This window comes from Lampris incognitus, chromosome 1, assembly GCF_029633865.1.
Source record: "Lampris incognitus isolate fLamInc1 chromosome 1, fLamInc1.hap2, whole genome shotgun sequence".
Lineage (NCBI taxonomy): Eukaryota > Metazoa > Chordata > Actinopteri > Lampriformes > Lampridae > Lampris > Lampris incognitus.
The window spans coordinates 72794083-72821135 of record NC_079211.1 but is presented as its reverse complement, the minus strand read 5'-3'; positions in this window follow the sequence as shown (position 1 = coordinate 72821135).

Genomic DNA, 27053 nt, shown 5'->3' with positions numbered 1-27053 from the left:
ATACCTATCTGATCTTTCTGTCTGTTGGTCTTTCTGTATACCTATCTGATCAGTCTGTCTGTATACCTATGTGATCTGTCAGTCTGTTGGTGTGTCTGTATACCTATCTGATCTGTCTGTCTGTTGGTCTGTCTGTATACCTATCTGATCAGTCTGTCTGTATACCTATCTGATCTGTCTGTCTGTTGGTGTGTCTGTATACCTATCTGATCTGTCTGTCTGTTGGTCTGTCTGTATACCTATCTGATCTTTCTGTCTGTTGGTCTGTCTGTATACCTATCTGATCTTTCTGTCTGTGGGTCTGTTCGTATACCTATCTGAACTGTCTGTCTGTTGGGCTTTCTGTATACCTATCTGATCAGTCTGTCTGTATACCTATCTGATCTTTCTGTCTGTTGGTCTGTCTGTATACCTATCTGATCTGTCTATCTGTTGGTCTGTCTGTATACCTATCTTGATCTTTCTGTCTGTTGGTCTGTCTGTATACCTATCTGATCTGTCTGTCTGTTGGTTTGTCTGTATACCTATCTGATCTGTCTGTCTGTATACCTATCTGATCTGTCTGTCTGTTGGTCTGTCTGTATACCTATCTGATCTGTCTGTCTGTTGTTCTGTCTGTATACCTATCTGATCTGTCTGTCTGTTGGTCTGTCTGTATACCTATCTGATCTGTCTGTCTGTTGGTCTGTCTGTATACCTATCTGATCTGTCTATCTGTTGGTCTGTCTGTATACCTATGTGATCTGTCTGTCTGTTGGTCTGTCTGTATACCTATCTGATCTGTCTTTCTGTTGGTCTGTCTGTACACCTATCTGATCTTTCTGTCTGTTGGTCTGTCTGTATACCTATCTGATCTTTCTGTCTGTTGGTCTGTCTGTATACCTATCTGATCTTTCTGTCTGTTGGTCTGTCTGTATACATATCTGATCTGTCTGTCTGTTGGTCTGTCTGTATACCTATGTGATCCTTCTGTCTGTTGTTCTGTCTGTATACCTATCTGATCTTTCTGTCTGTTGGTCTGTCTGTATACCTATCTGATCTTTCTCTCTGTAAGTCTGTCTGTATACCTATCTGATCTGTCTGTCTGTTGGTCTGTCTGTATACCTATCTGATCTGTCTGTCTGTATACCTATCTGATCTGTCTGTCTGTTGGTCTGTCTGTATACCTATCTGATCTTTCTGTCTCTTGGTCTGTCTGTATACCTATCTGATCTTTCTGTCTGTTGGTCTATCTGTATACCTATCTGATCTGTCTGTCTGTTGGTCTGTCTGTATACCTATCTGATCAGTCTGTCTGTATACCTATCTAATCTGTCTGTCTGTTGGTCTGTCTGTATACCTATCTGATCTGTCTGTCTGTATACCTATCTGATCTGTCTATCTGTTGGTCTGTCTGTATACCTATCTGATCTTTCTGTCTGTTGGTCTGTCTGTATACCTATCTGAACTGTCTGTCTGTTGGTCTGTCTGTATACCTATCTGATCTGTCTGTCTGTTGGTCTGTCTGTATACCTATCTGATCAGTCTGTCTGTATACCTATCTGATCTGTCTGTCTGTTGGTGTGTCTGTATACCTATCTGATCTGTCTGTCTGTTGTTCTGTCTGTATACCTATCTGATCTGTCTGTCTGTTGGTCTGTCTGTATACCTATCTGATCTGTCTGTCTGTTGGTCTGTCTGTATACCTATCTGATCTGTCTATCTGTTGGTCTGTCTGTATACCTATGTGATCTGTCTGTCTGTTGGTCTGTCTGTATACCTATCTGATCTGTCTTTCTGTTGGTCTGTCTGTACACCTATCTGATCTTTCTGTCTGTTGGTCTGTCTGTATACATATCTGATCTGTCTGTCTGTTGGTCTGTCTGTATACCTATGTGATCCTTCTGTCTGTTGTTCTGTCTGTATACCTATCTGATCTTTCTGTCTGTTGGTCTGTCTGTATACCTATCTGATCTTTCTCTCTGTAAGTCTGTCTGTATACCTATCTGATCTTTCTGTCTGTTGGTCTGTCTGTATACCTATCTGATCTTTCTGTCTGTGGGTCTGTTCGTATACCTATCTGAACTGTCTGTCTGTTGGGCTTTCTGTATACCTATCTGATCAGTCTGTCTGTATACCTATCTGATATTTCTGTCTGTTGGTCTGTCTGTATACCTATCTGATCTGTCTATCTGTTGGTCTGTCTGTATACCTATCTTGATCTTTCTGTCTGTTGGTCTGTCTGTATACCTATCTGATCTGTCTGTCTGTTGGTTTGTCTGTATACCTATCTGATCTGTCTGTCTGTATACCTATCTGATCTGTCTGTCTGTTGGTCTGTCTGTATACCTATCTGATCTGTCTGTCTGTTGTTCTGTCTGTATACCTATCTGATCTGTCTGTCTGTTGGTCTGTCTGTATACCTATCTGATCTGTCTGTCTGTTGGTCTGTCTGTATACCTATCTGATCTGTCTATCTGTTGGTCTGTCTGTATACCTATGTGATCTGTCTGTCTGTTGGTCTGTCTGTATACCTATCTGATCTGTCTTTCTGTTGGTCTGTCTGTACACCTATCTGATCTTTCTGTCTGTTGGTCTGTCTGTATACCTATCTGATCTTTCTGTCTGTTGGTCTGTCTGTATACCTATCTGATCTTTCTGTCTGTTGGTCTGTCTGTATACATATCTGATCTGTCTGTCTGTTGGTCTGTCTGTATACCTATGTGATCCTTCTGTCTGTTGTTCTGTCTGTATACCTATCTGATCTTTCTGTCTGTTGGTCTGTCTGTATACCTATCTGATCTTTCTCTCTGTAAGTCTGTCTGTATACCTATCTGATCTTTCTGTCTGTTGGTCTGTCTGTATACCTATCTGATCTTTCTGTCTGTGGGTCTGTTCGTATACCTATCTGAACTGTCTGTCTGTTGGGCTTTCTGTATACCTATCTGATCAGTCTGTCTGTATACCTATCTGATCTTTCTGTCTGTTGGTCTGTCTGTATACCTATCTGATCTGTCTATCTGTTGGTCTGTCTGTATACCTATCTTGATCTTTCTGTCTGTTGGTCTGTCTGTATACCTATCTGATCTGTCTGTCTGTTGGTTTGTCTGTATACCTATCTGATCTGTCTGTCTGTATACCTATCTGATCTGTCTGTCTGTTGGTCTGTCTGTATACCTATCTGATCTGTCTGTCTGTTGTTCTGTCTGTATACCTATCTGATCTGTCTGTCTGTTGGTCTGTCTGTATACCTATCTGATCTGTCTGTCTGTTGGTCTGTCTGTATACCTATCTGATCTGTCTATCTGTTGGTCTGTCTGTATACCTATGTGATCTGTCTGTCTGTTGGTCTGTCTGTATACCTATCTGATCTGTCTTTCTGTTGGTCTGTCTGTACACCTATCTGATCTTTCTGTCTGTTGGTCTGTCTGTATACCTATCTGATCTTTCTGTCTGTTGGTCTGTCTGTATACCTATCTGATCTTTCTGTCTGTTGGTCTGTCTGTATACATATCTGATCTGTCTGTCTGTTGGTCTGTCTGTATACCTATGTGATCCTTCTGTCTGTTGTTCTGTCTGTATACCTATCTGATCTTTCTGTCTGTTGGTCTGTCTGTATACCTATCTGATCTTTCTCTCTGTAAGTCTGTCTGTATACCTATCTGATCTGTCTGTCTGTTGGTCTGTCTGTATACCTATCTGATCTGTCTGTCTGTATACCTATCTGATCTGTCTGTCTGTTGGTCTGTCTGTATACCTATCTGATCTTTCTGTCTCTTGTTCTGTCTGTATACCTATCTGATCTTTCTGTCTGTTGGTCTATCTGTATACCTATCTGATCTGTCTGTCTGTTGGTCTGTCTGTATACCTATCTGATCAGTCTGTCTGTATACCTATCTAATCTGTCTGTCTGTTGGTCTGTCTGTATACCTATCTGATCTGTCTGTCTGTATACCTATCTGATCTGTCTGTCTATTGGTCTGTCTGTATACCTATCTGATCTGTCTATCTGTTGGTCTGTCTGTATACCTATCTGATCTTTCTGTCTGTTGGTCTGTCTGTATACCTATCTGAATTGTCTGTCTGTTGGTCTGTCTGTATACCTATCTGATCTGTCTGTCTGTTGGTCTGTCTGTATACCTATCTGATCAGTCTGTCTGTATACCTATCTGATCTGTCTGTCTGTTGGTGTGTCTGTATACCTATCTGATCTGTCTGTCTGTTGCTCTGTCTGTATACCTATCTGATCTGTCTATCTGATCAGTCTGTCTGTATACCTATCTGATCTGTCTGTGTGTTGGTCTGTCTGTATACCTATCTGATCTGTCTGTCTGTTGGTCTGTCTGTATACCTATCTGATCAGTCTGTCTGTATACCTATCTGATCTGTCTGTCTGTTGGTGTGTCTGTATACCTATCTGATCTGTCTGTCTGTTGCTCTGTCTGTATACCTATCTGATCAGTCTGTCTGTATACCTATCTGATCTGTCTGTCTGTTGGTGTGTCTGTATACCTATCTGATCTGTGTGTCTGTTGGTCTGTCTGTATACCTATCTGATCTGTCTGTCTGTTGGTCTGTCTGTATACCTATCTGATCTTTCTGTCTGTTGGTCTGTCTGTATACCTATCGGATCTTTCTGTCTGTTGGTCTGTCTGTATACCTATCTGATCTGTCTGTCTGTTTGTCTGTCTGTATACCTATCTGATCAGTCTGTCTGTATACGTATCTGATCTGTCTGTCTGTTGGTGTGTCTGTATACCTATCTGATCAGTCTGTCTGTATACCTATCTGATCTGTCTGTCTGTTGGTCTTTCTGTATACCTATCTGATCTGTCTATCTGTTGGTCTGTCTGTATACCTATTTGATCTTTCTGTCTGTTGGTCTGTCTGTATACCTATCTGATCTGTCTGTCTGTATACCTATCTGATCTGTCTGTCTATTGGTCTGTCTGTATACCTATCTGATCTGTCTGTGTGTTGGTCTGTCTGTATACCTATCTGATCAGTCTGTCTGTATACCTATCTGATCTGTCTGTCTGTTGGTGTGTCTGTATACCTATCTGATCTGTGTGTCTGTTGGTCTGTCTGTATACCTATCTGATCTGTCTGTCTGTTGGTCTGTCTGTATACCTATCTGATCTGTCTGTCTGTTGGTCTGTCTGTATACCTATCTGATCAGTCTGTCTGTATACCTATCTGATCTGTCTGTCTTTTGGACTGTCTGTATAGCTATCTGATCTGTCTGTCTGTATACCTATCTGATCTGTCTGTCTGTTGGTCTGTCTGTATACCTATCTGATCTGTCTGTCTGTTGTTCTGTCTGTATACCTATCTGATCTGTCTGTCTGTTGGTCTGTCTGTATACCTATCTGATCTTTCTGTCTGTTGGTCTGTCTGTATACCTATCTGATCTTTCTGTCTGTTGGTCTGTCTGTATACCTATCTGATCTGTCTGTCTGTTGGTCTGTCTGTATACCTATGTGATCCTTCTGTCTGTTGTTCTGTCTGTATACCTATCTGATCTTTCTGTCTGTTGGTCTGTCTGTATACCTATCTGATCTTTCTGTCTGTTGGTCTGTCTGTATACCTATCTGATCTGTCTATCTGTTGGTCTGTCTGTATACCTATCTGATCTGTCTGTCTGTATACCTATCTGATCTTTCTGTCTGTTGGTCTGTCTGTATACCTATCTGATCTTTCTGTCTGTTGGTCTGTCTGTATACCTATCTGATCTGTCTGTCTGTTGGTCTGTCTGTATACCTATGTGATCCTTCTGTCTGTTGTTCTGTCTGTATACCTATCTGATCTTTCTGTCTGTGGGTCTGTTCGTATACCTATCTGAACTGTCTGTCTGTTGGGCTTTCTGTATACCTATCTGATCAGTCTGTCTGTATACCTATCTGATCTTTCTGTCTGTTGGTCTGTCTGTATACCTATCTGATCTGTCTATCTGTTGGTCTGTCTGTATACCTATCTTGATCTTTCTGTCTGTTGGTCTGTCTGTATACCTATCTGATCTGTCTGTCTGTTGGTTTGTCTGTATAGCTATCTGATCTGTCTGTCTGTATACCTATCTGATCTGTCTGTCTGTTGGTCTGTCTGTATACCTATCTGATCTGTCTGTCTGTTGTTCTGTCTGTATACCTATCTGATCTGTCTGTCTGTTGGTCTGTCTGTATACCTATCTGATCTGTCTGTCTGTTGGTCTGTCTGTATACCTATCTGATCTGTCTATCTGTTGGTCTGTCTGTATACCTATGTGATCTGTCTGTCTGTTGGTCTGTCTGTATACCTATCTGATCTGTCTTTCTGTTGGTCTGTCTGTACACCTATCTGATCTTTCTGTCTGTTGGTCTGTCTGTATACCTATCTGATCTTTCTGTCTGTTGGTCTGTCTGTATACCTATCTGATCTTTCTGTCTGTTGGTCTGTCTGTATACATATCTGATCTGTCTGTCTGTTGGTCTGTCTGTATACCTATGTGATCCTTCTGTCTGTTGTTCTGTCTGTATACCTATCTGATCTTTCTGTCTGTTGGTCTGTCTGTATACCTATCTGATCTTTCTCTCTGTAAGTCTGTCTGTATACCTATCTGATCTGTCTGTCTGTTGGTCTGTCTGTATACCTATCTGATCTGTCTGTCTGTATACCTATCTGATCTGTCTGTCTGTTGGTCTGTCTGTATACCTATCTGATCTTTCTGTCTCTTGGTCTGTCTGTATACCTATCTGATCTTTCTGTCTGTTGGTCTATCTGTATACCTATCTGATCTGTCTGTCTGTTGGTCTGTCTGTATACCTATCTGATCAGTCTGTCTGTATACCTATCTAATCTGTCTGTCTGTTGGTCTGTCTGTATACCTATCTGATCTGTCTGTCTGTATACCTATCTGATCTGTCTATCTGTTGGTCTGTCTGTATACCTATCTGATCTTTCTGTCTGTTGGTCTGTCTGTATACCTATCTGAACTGTCTGTCTGTTGGTCTGTCTGTATACCTATCTGATCTGTCTGTCTGTTGGTCTGTCTGTATACCTATCTGATCAGTCTGTCTGTATACCTATCTGATCTGTCTGTCTGTTGGTGTGTCTGTATACCTATCTGATCTGTCTGTCTGTTGTTCTGTCTGTATACCTATCTGATCTGTCTGTCTGTTGGTCTGTCTGTATACCTATCTGATCTTTCTGTCTGTTGGTCTGTCTGTATACCTATCTGATCTGTCTATCTGTTGGTCTGTCTGTATACCTATGTGATCTGTCTGTCTGTTGGTCTGTCTGTATACCTATCTGATCTGTCTTTCTGTTGGTCTGTCTGTACACCTATCTGATCTTTCTGTCTGTTGGTCTGTCTGTATACCTATCTGATCTTTCTGTCTGTTGGTCTGTCTGTATACCTATCTGATCTTTCTGTCTGTTGGTCTGTCTGTATACATATCTGATCTGTCTGTCTGTTGGTCTGTCTGTATACCTATGTGATCCTTCTGTCTGTTGTTCTGTCTGTATACCTATCTGATCTTTCTGTCTGTTGGTCTGTCTGTATACCTATCTGATCTTTCTCTCTGTAAGTCTGTCTGTATACCTATCTGATCTTTCTGTGTGTTGGTCTGTTTGTATACCTATCTGATCTTTCTGTCTGTGGGTCTGTTCGTATACCTATCTGAACTGTCTGTCTGTTGGGCTTTCTGTATACCTATCTGATCAGTCTGTATGTATACCTATCTGATCTTTCTGTCTGTTGGTCTGTCTGTATACCTATCTGATCTGTCTATCTGTTGGTCTGTCTGTATACCTATCTTGATCTTTCTGTCTGTTGGTCTGTCTGTATACCTATCTGATCTGTCTGTCTGTTGGTTTGTCTGTATACCTATCTGATCTGTCTGTCTGTATACCTATCTGATCTGTCTGTCTGTTGGTCTGTCTGTATACCTATCTGATCTGTCTGTCTGTTGTTCTGTCTGTATACCTATCTGATCTGTCTGTCTGTTGGTCTGTCTGTATACCTATCTGATCTGTCTGTCTGTTGGTCTGTCTGTATACCTATCTGATCTGTCTATCTGTTGGTCTGTCTGTATACCTATGTGATCTGTCTGTCTGTTGGTCTGTCTGTATACCTATCTGATCTGTCTTTCTGTTGGTCTGTCTGTACACCTATCTGATCTTTCTGTCTGTTGGTCTGTCTGTATACCTATCTGATCTTTCTGTCTGTTGGTCTGTCTGTATACCTATCTGATCTTTCTGTCTGTTGGTCTGTCTGTATACATATCTGATCTGTCTGTCTGTTGGTCTGTCTGTATACCTATGTGATCCTTCTGTCTGTTGTTCTGTCTGTATACCTATCTGATCTTTCTGTCTGTTGGTCTGTCTGTATACCTATCTGATCTTTCTCTCTGTAAGTCTGTCTGTATACCTATCTGATCTGTCTGTCTGTTGGTCTGTCTGTATACCTATCTGATCTGTCTGTCTGTATACCTATCTGATCTGTCTGTCTGTTGGTCTGTCTGTATACCTATCTGATCTTTCTGTCTCTTGGTCTGTCTGTATACCTATCTGATCTTTCTGTCTGTTGGTCTATCTGTATACCTATCTGATCTGTCTGTCTGTTGGTCTGTCTGTATACCTATCTGATCAGTCTGTCTGTATACCTATCTAATCTGTCTGTCTGTTGGTCTGTCTGTATACCTATCTGATCTGTCTGTCTGTATACCTATCTGATCTGTCTGTCTATTGGTCTGTCTGTATACCTATCTGATCTGTCTATCTGTTGGTCTGTCTGTATACCTATCTGATCTTTCTGTCTGTTGGTCTGTCTGTATACCTATCTGAATTGTCTGTCTGTTGGTCTGTCTGTATACCTATCTGATCTGTCTGTCTGTTGGTCTGTCTGTATACCTATCTGATCAGTCTGTCTGTATACCTATCTGATCTGTCTGTCTGTTGGTGTGTCTGTATACCTATCTGATCTGTCTGTCTGTTGCTCTGTCTGTATACCTATCTGATCTGTCTATCTGATCAGTCTGTCTGTATACCTATCTGATCTGTCTGTGTGTTGGTCTGTCTGTATACCTATCTGATCTGTCTGTCTGTTGGTCTGTCTGTATACCTATCTGATCAGTCTGTCTGTATACCTATCTGATCTGTCTGTCTGTTGGTGTGTCTGTATACCTATCTGATCTGTCTGTCTGTTGCTCTGTCTGTATACCTATCTGATCAGTCTGTCTGTATACCTATCTGATCTGTCTGTCTGTTGGTGTGTCTGTATACCTATCTGATCTGTGTGTCTGTTGGTCTGTCTGTATACCTATCTGATCTGTCTGTCTGTTGGTCTGTCTGTATACCTATCTGATCTTTCTGTCTGTTGGTCTGTCTGTATACCTATCGGATCTTTCTGTCTGTTGGTCTGTCTGTATACCTATCTGATCTGTCTGTCTGTTGGTCTGTCTGTATACCTATCTGATCAGTCTGTCTGTATACCTATCTGATCTGTCTGTCTGTTGGTGTGTCTGTATACCTATCTGAACTGTGTGTCTGTTGGTCTGTCTGTATACCTATCTGATCTGTCTGTCTGTTGGTCTGTCTGTATACCTATCTGATCTTTCTGTCTGTTGGTCTGTCTGTATACCTATCTGATCTTTCTGTCTGTTGGTCTGTCTGTATACCTATCTGATCTGTCTGTCTGTTGGTCTGTCTGTATACCTATCTGATCAGTCTGTCTGTATACCTATCTGATCTGTCTGTCTGTTGGTGTGTCTGTATACCTATCTGATCAGTCTGTCTGTATACCTATCTGATCTGTCTGTCTGTTGGTCTGTCTGTATACCTATCTGATCTGTCTATCTGTTGGTCTGTCTGTATACCTATCTGATCTTTCTGTCTGTTGGTCTGTCTGTATACCAATCTGATCTTTCTGTCTGTTGGTCTGTCTGTATACCTATCTGATCTTTCTGTCTGTTGGTCTGTCTGTATACCTATCTGATCTTTCTGTCTGTTGGTCTTTCTGTATACCTATCTGATCAGTCTGTCTGTATACCTATGTGATCTGTCGTTCTGTTGGTGTGTCTGTATACCTATCTGATCTGTCTGTCTGTTGGTCTGTCTGTATACCTATCTGATCAGTCTGTCTGTATACCTATCTGATCTGTCTGTCTGTTGGTGTGTCTGTATACCTATCTGATCTGTCTGTCTGTTGGTCTGTCTGTATACCTATCTGATCTTTCTGTCTGTTGGTCTGTCTGTATACCTATCTGATCTTTCTGTCTGTGGGTCTGTTCGTATACCTATCTGAACTGTCTGTCTGTTGGGCTGTCTGTATACCTATCTGATCAGTCTGTCTGTATACCTATCTGATCTTTCTGTCTGTTGGTCTGTCTGTATACCTATCTGATCTGTCTATCTGTTGGTCTGTCTGTATACCTATCTTGATCTTTCTGTCTGTTGGTCTGTCTGTATACCTATCTGATCTGTCTGTCTGTTGGTTTGTCTGTATACCTATCTGATCTGTCTGTCTGTATACCTATCTGATCTGTCTGTCTGTTGGTCTGTCTGTATACCTATCTGATCTGTCTGTCTGTTGTTCTGTCTGTATACCTATCTGATCTGTCTGTCTGTTGGTCTGTCTGTATACCTATCTGATCTGTCTGTCTGTTGGTCTGTCTGTATACCTATGTGATCCTTCTGTCTGTTGTTCTGTCTGTATACCTATCTGATCTGTCTTTCTGTTGGTCTGTCTGTACACCTATCTGATCTTTCTGTCTGTTGGTCTGTCTGTATACCTATCTGATCTTTCTGTCTGTTGGTCTGTCTGTATACCTATCTGATCTTTCTGTCTGTTGGTCTGTCTGTATACCTATCTGATCTTTCTGTCTGTTGGTCTGTCTGTATACCTATCTGATCTTTCTGTCTGTTGGTCTGTCTGTATACCTATCTGATCTTTCTGTCTGTTGGTCTGTCTGTATACCTATCTGATCTTTCTCTCTGTAAGTCTGTCTGTATACCTATCTGATCTGTCTGTCTGTTGGTCTGTCTGTATACCTATCTGATCTGTCTGTCTGTATACCTATCTGATCTGTCTGTCTGTTGGTCTGTCTGTATACCTATCTGATCTTTCTGTCTCTTGGTCTGTCTGTATACCTATCTGATCTTTCTGTCTGTTGGTCTATCTGTATACCTATCTGATCTGTCTGTCTGTTGGTCTGTCTGTATACCTATCTGATCAGTCTGTCTGTATACCTATCTAATCTGTCTGTCTGTTGGTCTGTCTGTATACCTATCTGATCTGTCTGTCTGTATACCTATCTGATCTGTCTGTCTATTGGTCTGTCTGTATACCTATCTGATCTGTCTATCTGTTGGTCTGTCTGTATACCTATCTGATCTTTCTGTCTGTTGGTCTGTCTGTATACCTATCTGAACTGTCTGTCTGTTGGTCTGTCTGTATACCTATCTGATCTGCCTGTCTGTTGGTCTGTCTGTATACCTATCTGATCAGTCTGTCTGTATACCTATCTGATCTGTCTGTCTGTTGGTGTGTCTGTATACCTATCTGATCTGTCTGTCTGTTGGTCTGTCTGTATACCTATCTGATCTGTCTATCTGTTGGTCTGTCTGTATACCTATCTTGATCTTTCTGTCTGTTGGTCTGTCTGTATACCTATCTGATCTGTCTGTCTGTTGGTCTGTCTGTATACCTCTCCGATCAGTCTGTCTGTATACCTATCTGATCTGTCTGTCTTTTGGTCTGTCTGTATACCTATCTGATCTGTCTGTCTGTTGGTCTGTCTGTATACCTATCTGATCTGTCTGTCTGTATACCTATCTGATCTGTCTGTCTGTTGGTCTGTCTGTATACCTATCTGATCTGTCTGTCTGTTGTTCTGTCTGTATACCTATCTGATCTGTCTGTCTGTTGGTCTGTCTGTATACCTATCTTATCTGTCTGTCTGTTGGTCTGTCTGTATACCTATCTGATCTGTCTATCTGTTGGTCTGTCTGTATACCTATGTGATCTGTCTGTCTGTTGGTCTGTCTGTATACCTATCTGATCTGTCTTTCTGTTGGTCTGTCTGTACACCTATCTGATCTTTCTGTCTGTTGGTCTGTCTGTATACCTATGTGATCCTTCTGTCTGTTGTTTTGTCTGTATACCTATCTGATCTTTCTGTCTGTTGGTCTGTCTGTATACCTATCTGATCTTTCTCTCTGTAAGTCTGTCTGTATACCTATCTGATCTGTCTGTCTGTTGGTCTGTCTGTATACCTATCTGATCTGTCTGTCTGTATACCTATTTGATCTGTCTGTCTGTTGGTCTGTCTGTATACCTATCTGATCTTTCTGTCTCTTGGTCTGTCTGTATACCTATCTGATCTTTCTGTCTGTTGGTCTATCTGTATACCTATCTGATCTGTCTGTCTGTTGGTCTGTCTGTATACCTATCTGATCAGTCTGTCTGTATACCTATCTAATCTGTCTGTCTGTTGGTCTGTCTGTATACCTATCTGATCTGTCTGTCTGTATACCTATCTGATCTGTCTGTCTATTGGTCTGTCTGTATACCTATCTGATCTGTCTATCTGTTGGTCTGTCTGTATACCTATCTGATCTTTCTGTCTGTTGGTCTGTCTGTATACCTATCTGAACTGTCTGTCTGTTGGTCTGTCTGTATACCTATCTGATCTGTCTGTCTGTTGGTCTGTCTGTATACCTATCTGATCAGTCTGTCTGTATACCTATCTGATCTGTCTGTCTGTTGGTGTGTCTGTATACCTATCTGATCTGTCTGTCTGTTGCTCTGTCTGTATACCTATCTGATCAGTCTGTCTGTATACCTATCTGATCTGTCTGTCTGTTGGTGTGTCTGTATACCTATCTGATCTGTGTGTCTGTTGGTCTGTCTGTATACCTATCTGATCTGTCTGTCTGTTGGTCTGTCTGTATACCTATCTGATCTTTCTGTCTGTTGGTCTGTCTGTATACCTATCGGATCTTTCTGTCTGTTGGTCTGTCTGTATACCTATCTGATCTGTCTGTCTGTTTGTCTGTCTGTATACCTATCTGATCAGTCTGTCTGTATACGTATCTGATCTGTCTGTCTGTTGGTGTGTCTGTATACCTATCTGATCAGTCTGTCTGTATACCTATCTGATCTGTCTGTCTGTTGGTCTTTCTGTATACCTATCTGATCTGTCTATCTGTTGGTCTGTCTGTATACCTATTTGATCTTTCTGTCTGTTGGTCTGTCTGTATACCTATCTGATCTGTCTGTCTGTATACCTATCTGATCTGTCTGTCTATTGGTCTGTCTGTATACCTATCTGATCTGTCTGTCTGTTGGTCTGTCTGTATACCTATCTGATCAGTCTGTCTGTATACCTATCTGATCTGTCTGTCTGTTGGTGTGTCTGTATACCTATCTGATCTGTGTGTCTGTTGGTCTGTCTGTATACCTATCTGATCTGTCTGTCTGTTGGTCTGTCTGTATACCTATCTGATCTGTCTGTCTGTTGGTCTGTCTGTATACCTATCTGATCAGTCTGTCTGTATACCTATCTGATCTGTCTGTCTTTTGGACTGTCTGTATAGCTATCTGATCTGTCTGTCTGTATACCTATCTGATCTGTCTGTCTGTTGGTCTGTCTGTATACCTATCTGATCTGTCTGTCTGTTGTTCTGTCTGTATACCTATCTGATCTGTCTGTCTGTTGGTCTGTCTGTATACCTATCTGATCTTTCTGTCTGTTGGTCTGTCTGTATACCTATCTGATCTGTCTGTCTGTTGGTCTGTCTGTATACCTATCTGATCTTTCTGTCTCTTGGTCTGTCTGTATACCTTTCTGATCTTTCTGTCTGTTGGTCTATCTGTATACCTATCTGATCTGTCTGTCTGTTGGTCTGTCTGTATACCTATCTGATCTGTCTGTCTGTATACCTATCTGATCTGTCTGTCTGTTGGTCTCTCTGTATACCTATCTGATCTGTCTGTCTGTTGGTGTGTCTGTATACCTATCTGATCTGTCTGTCTGTTGGTCTGTCTGTATACCTATCTGATCAGTCTGTCTGTATACCTATCTGATCTGTCTGTCTGTTGGTGTGTCTGTATACCTATCTGAACTGTGTGTCTGTTGGTCTGTCTGTATACCTATCTGATCTGTCTGTCTGTTGGTCTGTCTGTATACCTATCTGATCTTTCTGTCTGTTGGTCTGTCTGTATACCTATCTGATCTTTCTGTCTGTTGGTCTGTCTGTATACCTATCTGATCTGTCTGTCTGTTGGTCTGTCTGTATACCTATCTGATCAGTCTGTCTGTATACCTATCTGATCTGTCTGTCTGTTGGTGTGTCTGTATACCTATCTGATCAGTCTGTCTGTATACCTATCTGATCTGTCTGTCTGTTGGTCTGTCTGTATACCTATCTGATCTGTCTATCTGTTGGTCTGTCTGTATACCTATCTGATCTTTCTGTCTGTTGGTCTGTCTGTATACCAATCTGATCTTTCTGTCTGTTGGTCTGTCTGTATACCTATCTGATCTTTCTGTCTGTTGGTCTGTCTGTATACCTATCTGATCTTTCTGTCTGTTGGTCTTTCTGTATACCTATCTGATCAGTCTGTCTGTATACCTATGTGATCTGTCGGTCTGTTGGTGTGTCTGTATACCTATCTGATCTGTCTGTCTGTTGGTCTGTCTGTATACCTATCTGATCAGTCTGTCTGTATACCTATCTGATCTGTCTGTCTGTTGGTGTGTCTGTATACCTATCTGATCTGTCTGTCTGTTGGTCTGTCTGTATACCTATCTGATCTTTCTGTCTGTTGGTCTGTCTGTATACCTATCTGATCTTTCTGTCTGTGGGTCTGTTCGTATACCTATCTGAACTGTCTGTCTGTTGGGCTTTCTGTATACCTATCTGATCAGTCTGTCTGTATACCTATCTGATCTTTCTGTCTGTTGGTCTGTCTGTATACCTATCTGATCTGTCTATCTGTTGGTCTGTCTGTATACCTATCTTGATCTTTCTGTCTGTTGGTCTGTCTGTATACCTATCTGATCTGTCTGTCTGTTGGTTTGTCTGTATACCTATCTGATCTGTCTGTCTGTATACCTATCTGATCTGTCTGTCTGTTGGTCTGTCTGTATACCTATCTGATCTGTCTGTCTGTTGTTCTGTCTGTATACCTATCTGATCTGTCTGTCTGTTGGTCTGTCTGTATACCTATCTGATCTGTCTGTCTGTTGGTCTGTCTGTATACCTATCTGATCTGTCTATCTGTTGGTCTGTCTGTATACCTATGTGATCTGTCTGTCTGTTGGTCTGTCTGTATACCTATCTGATCTGTCTTTCTGTTGGTCTGTCTGTACACCTATCTGATCTTTCTGTCTGTTGGTCTGTCTGTATACCTATCTGATCTTTCTGTCTGTTGGTCTGTCTGTATACCTATCTGATCTTTCTGTCTGTTGGTCTGTCTGTATACATATCTGATCTGTCTGTCTGTTGGTCTGTCTGTATACCTATGTGATCCTTCTGTCTGTTGTTCTGTCTGTATACCTATCTGATCTTTCTGTCTGTTGGTCTGTCTGTATACCTATCTGATCTTTCTCTCTGTAAGTCTGTCTGTATACCTATCTGATCTGTCTGTCTGTTGGTCTGTCTGTATACCTATCTGATCTGTCTGTCTGTATACCTATCTGATCTGTCTGTCTGTTGGTCTGTCTGTATACCTATCTGATCTTTCTGTCTCTTGGTCTGTCTGTATACCTATCTGATCTTTCTGTCTGTTGGTCTATCTGTATACCTATCTGATCTGTCTGTCTGTTGGTCTGTCTGTATACCTATCTGATCAGTCTGTCTGTATACCTATCTAATCTGTCTGTCTGTTGGTCTGTCTGTATACCTATCTGATCTGTCTGTCTGTATACCTATCTGATCTGTCTATCTGTTGGTCTGTCTGTATACCTATCTGATCTTTCTGTCTGTTGGTCTGTCTGTATACCTATCTGAACTGTCTGTCTGTTGGTCTGTCTGTATACCTATCTGATCTGTCTGTCTGTTGGTCTGTCTGTATACCTATCTGATCAGTCTGTCTGTATACCTATCTGATCTGTCTGTCTGTTGGTGTGTCTGTATACCTATCTTATCTGTCTGTCTGTTGTTCTGTCTGTATACCTATCTGATCTGTCTGTCTGTTGGTCTGTCTGTATACCTATCTGATCTGTCTGTCTGTTGGTCTGTCTGTATACCTATCTGATCTGTCTATCTGTTGGTCTGTCTGTATACCTATGTGATCTGTCTGTCTGTTGGTCTGTCTGTATACCTATCTGATCTGTCTTTCTGTTGGTCTGTCTGTACACCTATCTGATCTTTCTGTCTGTTGGTCTGTCTGTATACCTATCTGATCTTTCTGTCTGTTGGTCTGTCTGTATACCTATCTGATCTTTCTGTCTGTTGGTCTGTCTGTATACATATCTGATCTGTCTGTCTGTTGGTCTGTCTGTATACCTATGTGATCCTTCTGTCTGTTGTTCTGTCTGTATACCTATCTGATCTTTCTGTCTGTTGGTCTGTCTGTATACCTATCTGATCTTTCTCTCTGTAAGTCTGTCTGTATACCTATCTGATCTTTCTGTCTGTTGGTCTGTCTGTATACCTATCTGATCTTTCTGTCTGTGGGTCTGTTCGTATACCTATCTGAACTGTCTGTCTGTTGGGCTTTCTGTATACCTATCTGATCAGTCTGTCTGTATACCTATCTGATCTTTCTGTCTGTTGGTCTGTCTGTATACCTATCTGATCTGTCTATCTGTTGGTCTGTCTGTATACCTATCTTGATCTTTCTGTCTGTTGGTCTGTCTGTATACCTATCTGATCTGTCTGTCTGTTGGTCTGTCTGTATACCTATCTGATCTGTCTGTCTGTTGGTCTGTCTGTATACCTATCTGATCTGTCTATCTGTTGGTCTGTCTGTATACCTATGTGATCTGTCTGTCTGTTGGTCTGTCTGTATACCTATCTGATCTGTCTTTCTGTTGGTCTGTCTGTACACCTATCTGATCTTTCTGTCTGTTGGTCTGTCTGTATACCTATCTGATCTTTCTGTCTGTTGGTCTGTCTGTATACCTATCTGATCTTTCTGTCTGTTGGTCTGTCTGTATACATATCTGATCTGTCTGTCTGTTGGTCTGTCTGTATACCTATGTGATCCTTCTGTCTGTTGTTCTGTCTGTATACCTATCTGATCTTTCTGTCTGTTGGTCTGTCTGTATACCTATCTGATCTTTCTCTCTGTAAGTCTGTCTGTATACCTATCTGATCTGTCTGTCTGTTGATCTGTCTGTATACCTATCTGATCTGTCTGTCTGTATACCTATCTGATCTGTCTGTCTGTTGGTCTGTCTGTATACCTATCTGATCTTTCTGTCTCTTGGTCTGTCTGTATACCTATCTGATCTTTCTGTCTGTTGGTCTATCTGTATACCTATCTGATCTGTCTGTCTGTTGGTCTGTCTGTATACCTATCTGATCAGTCTGTCTGTATACCTATCTAATCTGTCTGTCTGTTGGTCTGTCTGTATACCTATCTGATCTGTCTGTCTGTATACCTATCTGATCTGTCTGTCTATTGGTCTGTCTGTATACCTATCTGATCTGTCTATCTGTTGGTCTGTCTGTATACCTATCTGATCTTTCTGTCTGTTGGTCTGTCTGTATACCTATCTGAATTGTCTGTCTGTTGGTCTGTCTGTATACCTATCTGATCTGTCTGTCTGTTGGTCTGTCTGTATACCTATCTGATCAGTCTGTCTGTATACCTATCTGATCTGTCTGTCTGTTGGTGTGTCTGTATACCTATCTGATCTGTCTGTCTGTTGCTCTGTCTGTATACCTATCTGATCTGTCTATCTGATCAGTCTGTCTGTATACCTATCTGATCTGTCTGTCTGTTGGTGTGTCTGTATACCTATCTGATCTGTGTGTCTTTTGGTCTGTCTGTATACCTATCTGATCTGTCTATCTGTTGGTCTGTCTGTATACCTATCTGATCTTTCTGTCTGTTGGTCTGTCTGTATACCAATCTGATCTTTCTGTCTGTTGGTCTGTCTGTATACCTATCTGATCTTTCTGTCTGTTGGTCTGTCTGTATACCTATCTGATCTGTCTATCTGTTGGTCTGTCTGTATACCTATCTTGATCTTTCTGTCTGTTGGTCTGTCTGTATACCTATCTGATCTGTCTGTCTGTTGGTTTGTCTGTATACCTATCTGATCTGTCTGTCTGTATACCTATCTGATCTGTCTGTCTGTTGGTCTGTCTGTATACCTATCTGATCTGTCTGTCTGTTGTTCTGTCTGTATACCTATCTGATCTGTCTGTCTGTTGGTCTGTCTGTATACCTATCTGATCTGTCTGTCTGTTGGTCTGTCTGTATACCTATCTGATCTGTCTATCTGTTGGTCTGTCTGTATACCTATGTGATCTGTCTGTCTGTTGGTCTGTCTGTATACCTATCTGATCTGTCTTTCTGTTGGTCTGTCTGTACACCTATCTGATCTTTCTGTCTGTTGGTCTGTCTGTATACCTATCTGATCTTTCTGTCTGTTGGTCTGTCTGTATACCTATCTGATCTTTCTGTCTGTTGGTCTGTCTGTATACATATCTGATCTGTCTGTCTGTTGGTCTGTCTGTATACCTATGTGATCCTTCTGTCTGTTGTTCTGTCTGTATACCTATCTGATCTTTCTGTCTGTTGGTCTGTCTGTATACCTATCTGATCTTTCTGTCTGTTGGTCTGTCTGTATACCTATCTGATCTGTCTGTCTGTTGGTCTGTCTGTATACCTATCTGATCTGTCTGTCTGTATACCTATCTGATCTGTCTGTCTGTTGGTCTGTCTGTATACCTATCTGATCTTTCTGTCTCTTGGTCTGTCTGTATACCTATCTGATCTTTCTGTCTCTTGGTCTATCTGTATACCTATCTGATCTGTCTGTCTGTTGGTCTGTCTGTATACCTATCTGATCAGTCTGTCTGTATACCTATCTGATCTGTCTGTCTGTTGGTGTGTCTGTATACCTATCTGATCAGTCTGTCTGTATACCTATCTGATCTGTCTGTCTGTTGGTCTGTCTGTATACCTATCTGATCTGTCTATCTGTTGGTCTGTCTGTATACCTATCTGATCTTTCTGTCTGTTGGTCTGTCTGTATACCAATCTGATCTTTCTGTCTGTTGGTCTGTCTGTATACCTATCTGATCTTTCTGTCTGTTGGTCTGTCTGTATACCTATCTGATCTTTCTGTCTGTTGGTCTTTCTGTATACCTATCTGATCAGTCTGTCTGTATACCTATGTGATCTGTCGATCTGTTGGTGTGTCTGTATACCTATCTGATCTGTCTGTCTGTTGGTCTGTCTGTATACCTATCTGATCAGTCTGTCTGTATACCTATCTGATCTGTCTGTCTGTTGGTGTGTCTGTATACCTATCTGATCTGTCTGTCTGTTGGTCTGTCTGTATACCTATCTGATCTTTCTGTCTGTTGGTCTGTCTGTATACCTATCTGATCTTTCTGTCTGTGGGTCTGTTCGTATACCTATCTGAACTGTCTGTCTGTTGGGCTTTCTGTATACCTATCTGATCAGTCTGTCTGTATACCTATCTGATCTTTCTGTCTGTTGGTCTGTCTGTATACCTATCTGATCTGTCTATCTGTTGGTCTGTCTGTATACCTATCTTGATCTTTCTGTCTGTTGGTCTGTCTGTATACCTATCTGATCTGTCTGTCTGTTGGTTTGTCTGTATACCTATCTGATCTGTCTGTCTGTATACCTATCTGATCTGTCTGTCTGTTGGTGTGTCTGTATACCTATCTGATCTGTCTGTCTGTTGCTCTGTCTGTATACCTATCTGATCAGTCTGTCTGTATACCTATCTGATCTGTCTGTCTGTTGGTGTGTCTGTATACCTATCTGATCTGTGTGTCTTTTGGTCTGTCTGTATACCTATCTGATCTGTCTATCTGTTGGTCTGTCTGTATACCTATCTGATCTTTCTGTCTGTTGGTCTGTCTGTATACCAATCTGATCTTTCTGTCTGTTGGTCTGTCTGTATACCTATCTGATCTTTCTGTCTGTTGGTCTGTCTGTATACCTATCTGATCTGTCTATCTGTTGGTCTGTCTGTATACCTATCTTGATCTTTCTGTCTGTTGGTCTGTCTGTATACCTATCTGATCTGTCTGTCTGTTGGTTTGTCTGTATACCTATCTGATCTGTCTGTCTGTATACCTATCTGATCTGTCTGTCTGTTGGTCTGTCTGTATACCTATCTGATCTGTCTGTCTGTTGTTCTGTCTGTATACCTATCTGATCTGTCTGTCTGTTGGTCTGTCTGTATACCTATCTGATCTGTCTGTCTGTTGGTCTGTCTGTATACCTATCTGATCTGTCTATCTGTTGGTCTGTCTGTATACCTATGTGATCTGTCTGTCTGTTGGTCTGTCTGTATACCTATCTGATCTGTCTTTCTGTTGGTCTGTCTGTACACCTATCTGATCTTTCTGTCTGTTGGTCTGTCTGTATACCTATCTGATCTTTCTGTCTGTTGGTCTGTCTGTATACCTATCTGATCTTTCTGTCTGTTGGTCTGTCTGTATACATATCTGATCTGTCTGTCTGTTGGTCTGTCTGTATACCTATGTGATCCTTCTGTCTGTTGTTCTGTCTGTATACCTATCTGATCTTTCTGTCTGTTGGTCTGTCTGTATACCTATCTGATCTTTCTGTCTGTAAGTCTGTCTGTATACCTATCTGATCTGTCTGTCTGTTGGTCTGTCTGTATACCTATCTGATCTGTCTGTCTGTATACCTATCTGATCTGTCTGTCTGTTGGTCTGTCTGTATACCTATCTGATCTTTCTGTCTCTTGGTCTGTCTGTATACCTATCTGATCTTTCTGTCTGTTGGTCTATCTGTATACCTATCTGATCTGTCTGTCTGTTGGTCTGTCTGTATACCTATCTGATCAGTCTGTCTGTATACCTATCTGATCTGTCTGTCTGTTGGTGTGTCTGTATACCTATCTGATCAGTCTGTCTGTATACCTATCTGATCTGTCTGTCTGTTGGTCTGTCTGTATACCTATCTGATCTGTCTATCTGTTGGTCTGTCTGTATACCTATCTGATCTTTCTGTCTGTTGGTCTGTCTGTATACCAATCTGATCTTTCTGTCTGTTGGTCTGTCTGTATACCTATCTGATCTTTCTGTCTGTTGGTCTGTCTGTATACCTATCTGATCTTTCTGTCTGTTGGTCTTTCTGTATACCTATCTGATCAGTCTGTCTGTATACCTATGTGATCTGTCGGTCTGTTGGTGTGTCTGTATACCTATCTGATCTGTCTGTCTGTTGGTCTGTCTGTATACCTATCTGATCAGTCTGTCTGTATACCTATCTGATCTGTCTGTCTGTTGGTGTGTCTGTATACCTATCTGATCTGTCTGTCTGTTGGTCTGTCTGTATACCTATCTGATCTTTCTGTCTGTTGGTCTGTCTGTATACCTATCTGATCTTTCTGTCTGTGGGTCTGTTCGTATACCTATCTGAACTGTCTGTCTGTTGGGCTTTCTGTATACCTATCTGATCAGTCTGGCTGTATACCTATCTGATCTTTCTGTCTGTTGGTCTGTCTGTATACCTATCTGATCTGTCTATCTGTTGGTCTGTCTGTATACCTATCTTGATCTTTCTGTCTGTTGGTCTGTCTGTATACCTATCTGATCTGTCTGTCTGTTGGTTTGTCTGTATACCTATCTGATCTGTCTGTCTGTATACCTATCTGATCTGTCTGTCTGTTGGTCTGTCTGTATACCTATCTGATCTGTCTGTCTGTTGTTCTGTCTGTATACCTATCTGATCTGTCTGTCTGTTGGTCTGTCTGTATACCTATCTGATCTGTCTGTCTGTTGGTCTGTCTGTATACCTATCTGATCTGTCTATCTGTTGGTCTGTCTGTATACCTATGTGATCTGTCTGTCTGTTGGTCTGTCTGTATACCTATCTGATCTGTCTTTCTGTTGGTCTGTCTGTACACCTATCTGATCTTTCTGTCTGTTGGTCTGTCTGTATACCTATCTGATCTTTCTGTCTGTTGGTCTGTCTGTATACCTATCTGATCTTTCTGTCTGTTGGTCTGTCTGTATACATATCTGATCTGTCTGTCTGTTGGTCTGTCTGTATACCTATGTGATCCTTCTGTCTGTTGTTCTGTCTGTATACCTATCTGATCTTTCTGTCTGTTGGTCTGTCTGTATACCTATCTGATCTTTCTCTCTGTAAGTCTGTCTGTATACCTATCTGATCTGTCTGTCTGTTGGTCTGTCTGTATACCTATCTGATCTGTCTGTCTGTATACCTATCTGATCTGTCTGTCTGTTGGTCTGTCTGTATACCTATCTGATCTTTCTGTCTCTTGGTCTGTCTGTATACCTATCTGATCTTTCTGTCTGTTGGTCTATCTGTATACCTATCTGATCTGTCTGTCTGTTGGTCTGTCTGTATACCTATCTGATCAGTCTGTCTGTATACCTATCTAATCTGTCTGTCTGTTGGTCTGTCTGTATACCTATCTGATCTGTCTGTCTGTATACCTATCTGATCTGTCTGTCTATTGGTCTGTCTGTATACCTATCTGATCTGTCTATCTGTTGGTCTGTCTGTATACCTATCTGATCTTTCTGTCTGTTGGTCTGTCTGTATACCTATCTGAACTGTCTGTCTGTTGGTCTGTCTGTATACCTATCTGATCTGTCTGTCTGTTGGTCTGTCTGTATACCTATCTGATCAGTCTGTCTGTATACCTATCTGATCTGTCTGTCTGTTGGTGTGTCTGTATACCTATCTGATCTGTGTGTCTGTTGGTCTGTCTGTATACCTATCTGATCTGTCTGTCTGTTGGTCTGTCTGTATACCTATCTGATCTTTCTGTCTGTTGGTCTGTCTGTATACCTATCTGATCTTTCTGTCTGTTGGTCTGTCTGTATACCTATCTGATCTGTCTGTCTGTTGGTCTGTCTGTATACCTATCTGATCAGTCTGTCTGTATACCTATCTGATCTGTCTGTCTGTTGGTGTGTCGGTATACCTATCTGATCAGTCTGTCTGTAATCCTATCTGATCTGTCTGTCTGTTGGTCTGTCTGTATACCTATCTGATCTGTCTATCTGTTGGTCTGTCTGTATACCTATCTGATCTTTCTGTCTGTTGGTCTGTCTGTATACCAATCTGATCTTTCTGTCTGTTGGTCTGTCTGTATACCTATCTGATCTATCTGTCTGTTGGTCTGTCTGTATACCTATCTGATCAGTCTGTCTGTATACCTATCTGATCTGTCTGTCTATTGGTCTGTCTGTATACCTATCTGATCTGTCTATCTGTTGGTCTGTCTGTATACCTATCTGATATTTCTGTCTGTTGGTCTGTCTGTATACCTATCTGATCTTTCTGTCTGTTTGTCTGTCTGTATACCTACCTGATCTGTCTGTCTGTTGGTCTTTCTGTATACCTATATGATCAGTCTGTCTGTATACCTATGTGATCTGTCGGTCTGTTGGTGTGTCTGTATACCTATCTGATCTGTCTGTCTGTTGGTCTGTCTGTATACCTATCTGATCAGTCTGTCTGTATACCTATCTGATCTGTCTGTCTGTTGGTGTGTCTGTATACCTATCTGATCTGTCTGTCTGTTGGTCTGTCTGTATACCTATCTGATCTTTCTGTCTGTTGGTCTGTCTGTATACCTATCTGATCTTTCTGTCTGTGGGTCTGTTCGTATACCTATCTGAACTGTCTGTCTGTTGGGCTGTCTGTATACCTATCTGATCAGTCTGTCTGTATACCTATCTGATCTTTCTGTCTGTTGGTCTGTCTGTATACCTATCTGATCTGTCTATCTGTTGGTCTGTCTGTATACCTATCTTGATCTTTCTGTCTGTTGGTCTGTCTGTATACCTATCTGATCTGTCTGTCTGTTGGTTTGTCTGTATACCTATCTGATCTTTCTGTCTGTTGGTCTGTCTGTATACCTATCTGATCTGTCTGTCTGTTGGTCTGTCTGTATACCTATCTGATCTGTCTTTCTGTTGGTCTGTCTGTACACCTATCTGATCTTTCTGTCTGTTGGTCTGTCTGTATACCTATCTGATCTTTCTGTCTGTTGGTCTGTCTGTATACCTATCTGATCTTTCTGTCTGTTGGTCTGTCTGTATACCTATCTGATCTGTCTGTCTGTTGGTCTGTCTGTATACCTATGTGATCCTTCTGTCTGTTGTTCTGTCTGTATACCTATCTGATCTTTCTGTCTGTTGGTCTGTCTGTATACCTATCTGATCTTTCTGTCTGTTGGTCTGTCTGTATACCTATCTGATCTGTCTGTCTGTTGGTGTGTCTGTATACCTATGTGATCCTTCTGTCTGTTGTTCTGTCTGTATACCTGTCTGATCTTTCTGTCTCTTGGTCTGTCTGTATACCTATCTGATCTTTCTGTCTGTTGGTCTGTCTGTATACCTATCTGATCTGTGTATCTGTTGGTCTGTCTGTATACCTATCTGATCTGTCTGTCTGTATACCTATCTGATCTGTCTGTCTGTTGGTCTGTCTGTATACCTATCTGATCTTTCTGTCTCTTGGTCTGTCTGTATACCTATCTGATCTTTCTGTCTGTTGGTCTATCTGTATACCTATCTGATCTGTCTGTCTGTTGGTCTGTCTGTATACCTATCTGATCTGTCTGTCTGTATACCTATCTGATCTGTCTGTCTGTTGGTCTGTCTGTATACCTATCTGATCAGTCTGTCTGTATACCTATCTGATCTGTCTGTCTGTTGGTGTGTCTGTATACCTATCTGATCTGTCTGTCTGTTGGTCTGTCTGTATACCTATCTGATCAGTCTGTCTGTATACCTATCTGATCTGTCTGTCTGTTGGTGTGTCTGTATACCTATCTGATCTGTGTGTCTGTTGGTCAGTCTGTATACCTATCTGATCTGTCTGTCTGTTGGTCTGTCTGTATACCTATCTGATCTTTCTGTCTGTTGGTGTGTCTGTTTACCTATCTGATCTGTCTGTCTGTTGGTCTGTCTGTATACCTATCTGATCAGTCTGTCTGTATACCTATCTGATCTGTCTGTCTGTTGGTGTGTCTGTATACCTATCTGATCTGTGTGTCTGTTGGTCTGTCTGTATACCTATCTGATCTGTCTGTCTGTTGGTCTGTCTGTATACCTATCTGATCTGTCTGTCTGTTGGTCTGTCTGTATACCTATCTGATCTTTCTGTCTGTTGGTCTGTCTGTATACCTATCTGATCTTTCTGTCTGTTGGTCTGTCTGTATACCTATCTGATCTGTCTGTCTGTTGGTCTGTCTGTATACCTATCTGATCAGTCTGTCTGTATACCTATCTGATCTGTCTGTCTGTTGGTGTGTCTGTATACCTATCTGATCAGTCTGTCTGTATACCTATCTGATCTGTCTGTCTGTTGGTCTGTCTGTATACCTATCTGATCTGTCTATCTGTTGGTCTGTCTGTATACCTATCTGATCTTTCTGTCTGTTGGTCTGTCTGTATACCAATCTGATCTTTCTGTCTGTTGGTCTGTCTGTATACCTATCTGATCTTTCTGTCTGTTGGTCTGTCTGTATACCTATCTGATCAGTCTGTCTGTATACCTATCTGATCTGTCTGTCTATTGGTCTGTCTGTATACCTATCTGATCTGTCTATCTGTTGGTCTGTCTGTATACCTATCTGATCTTTCTGTCTGTTGGTCTGTCTGTATACCTATCTGATCTTTCTGTCTGTTTGTCTGTCTGTATACCTACCTGATCTGTCTGTCTGTTGGTCTTTCTGTATACCTATATGATCAGTCTGTCTGTATACCTATGTGATCTGTCGGTCTGTTGGTGTGTCTGTATACCTATCTGATCTGTCTGTCTGTTGGTCTGTCTGTATACCTATCTGATCAGTCTGTCTGTATACCTATCTGATCTGTCTGTCTGTTGGTGTGTCTGTATACCTATCTGATCTGTCTGTCTGTTGGTCTGTCTGTATACCTATCTGATCTTTCTGTCTGTTGGTCTGTCTGTATACCTATCTGATCTTTCTGTCTGTGGGTCTGTTCGTATACCTATCTGAACTGTCTGTCTGTTGGGCTGTCTGTATACCTATCTGATCAGTCTGTCTGTATACCTATCTGATCTTTCTGTCTGTTGGTCTGTCTGTATACCTATCTGATCTGTCTATCTGTTGGTCTGTCTGTATACCTATCTTGATCTTTCTGTCTGTTGGTCTGTCTGTATACCTATCTGATCTGTCTGTCTGTTGGTTTGTCTGTATACCTATCTGATCTTTCTGTCTGTTGGTCTGTCTGTATACCTATCTGATCTGTCTGTCTGTTGGTCTGTCTGTATACCTATCTGATCTGTCTTTCTGTTGGTCTGTCTGTACACCTATCTGATCTTTCTGTCTGTTGGTCTGTCTGTATACCTATCTGATCTGTCTGTCTTTTGGTCTGTCTGTATACCTATCTGATCTTTCTGTCTGTTGGTCTGTCTGTATACCTATCTGATCTGTCTGTCTGTTGGTCTGTCTGTATACCTATGTGATCCTTCTGTCTGTTGTTCTGTCTGTATACCTATCTGATCTTTCTGTCTGTTGGTCTGTCTGTATACCTATCTGATCTTTCTGTCTGTTGGTCTGTCTGTATACCTATCTGATCTGTCTGTCTGTTGGTCTGTCTGTATACCTATGTGATCCTTCTGTCTGTTGTTCTGTCTGTATACCTATCTGATCTTTCTGTCTGTTGGTCTGTCTGTATACCTATCTGATCTTTCTGTCTGTTGGTCTGTCTGTATACCTATCTGATCTGTGTATCTGTTGGTCTGTCTGTATACCTATCTGATCTGTCTGTCTGTATACCTATCTGATCTGTCTGTCTGTTGGTCTGTCTGTATACCTATCTGATCTTTCTGTCTCTTGGTCTGTCTGTATACCTATCTGATCTTTCTGTCTGTTGGTCTATCTGTATACCTATCT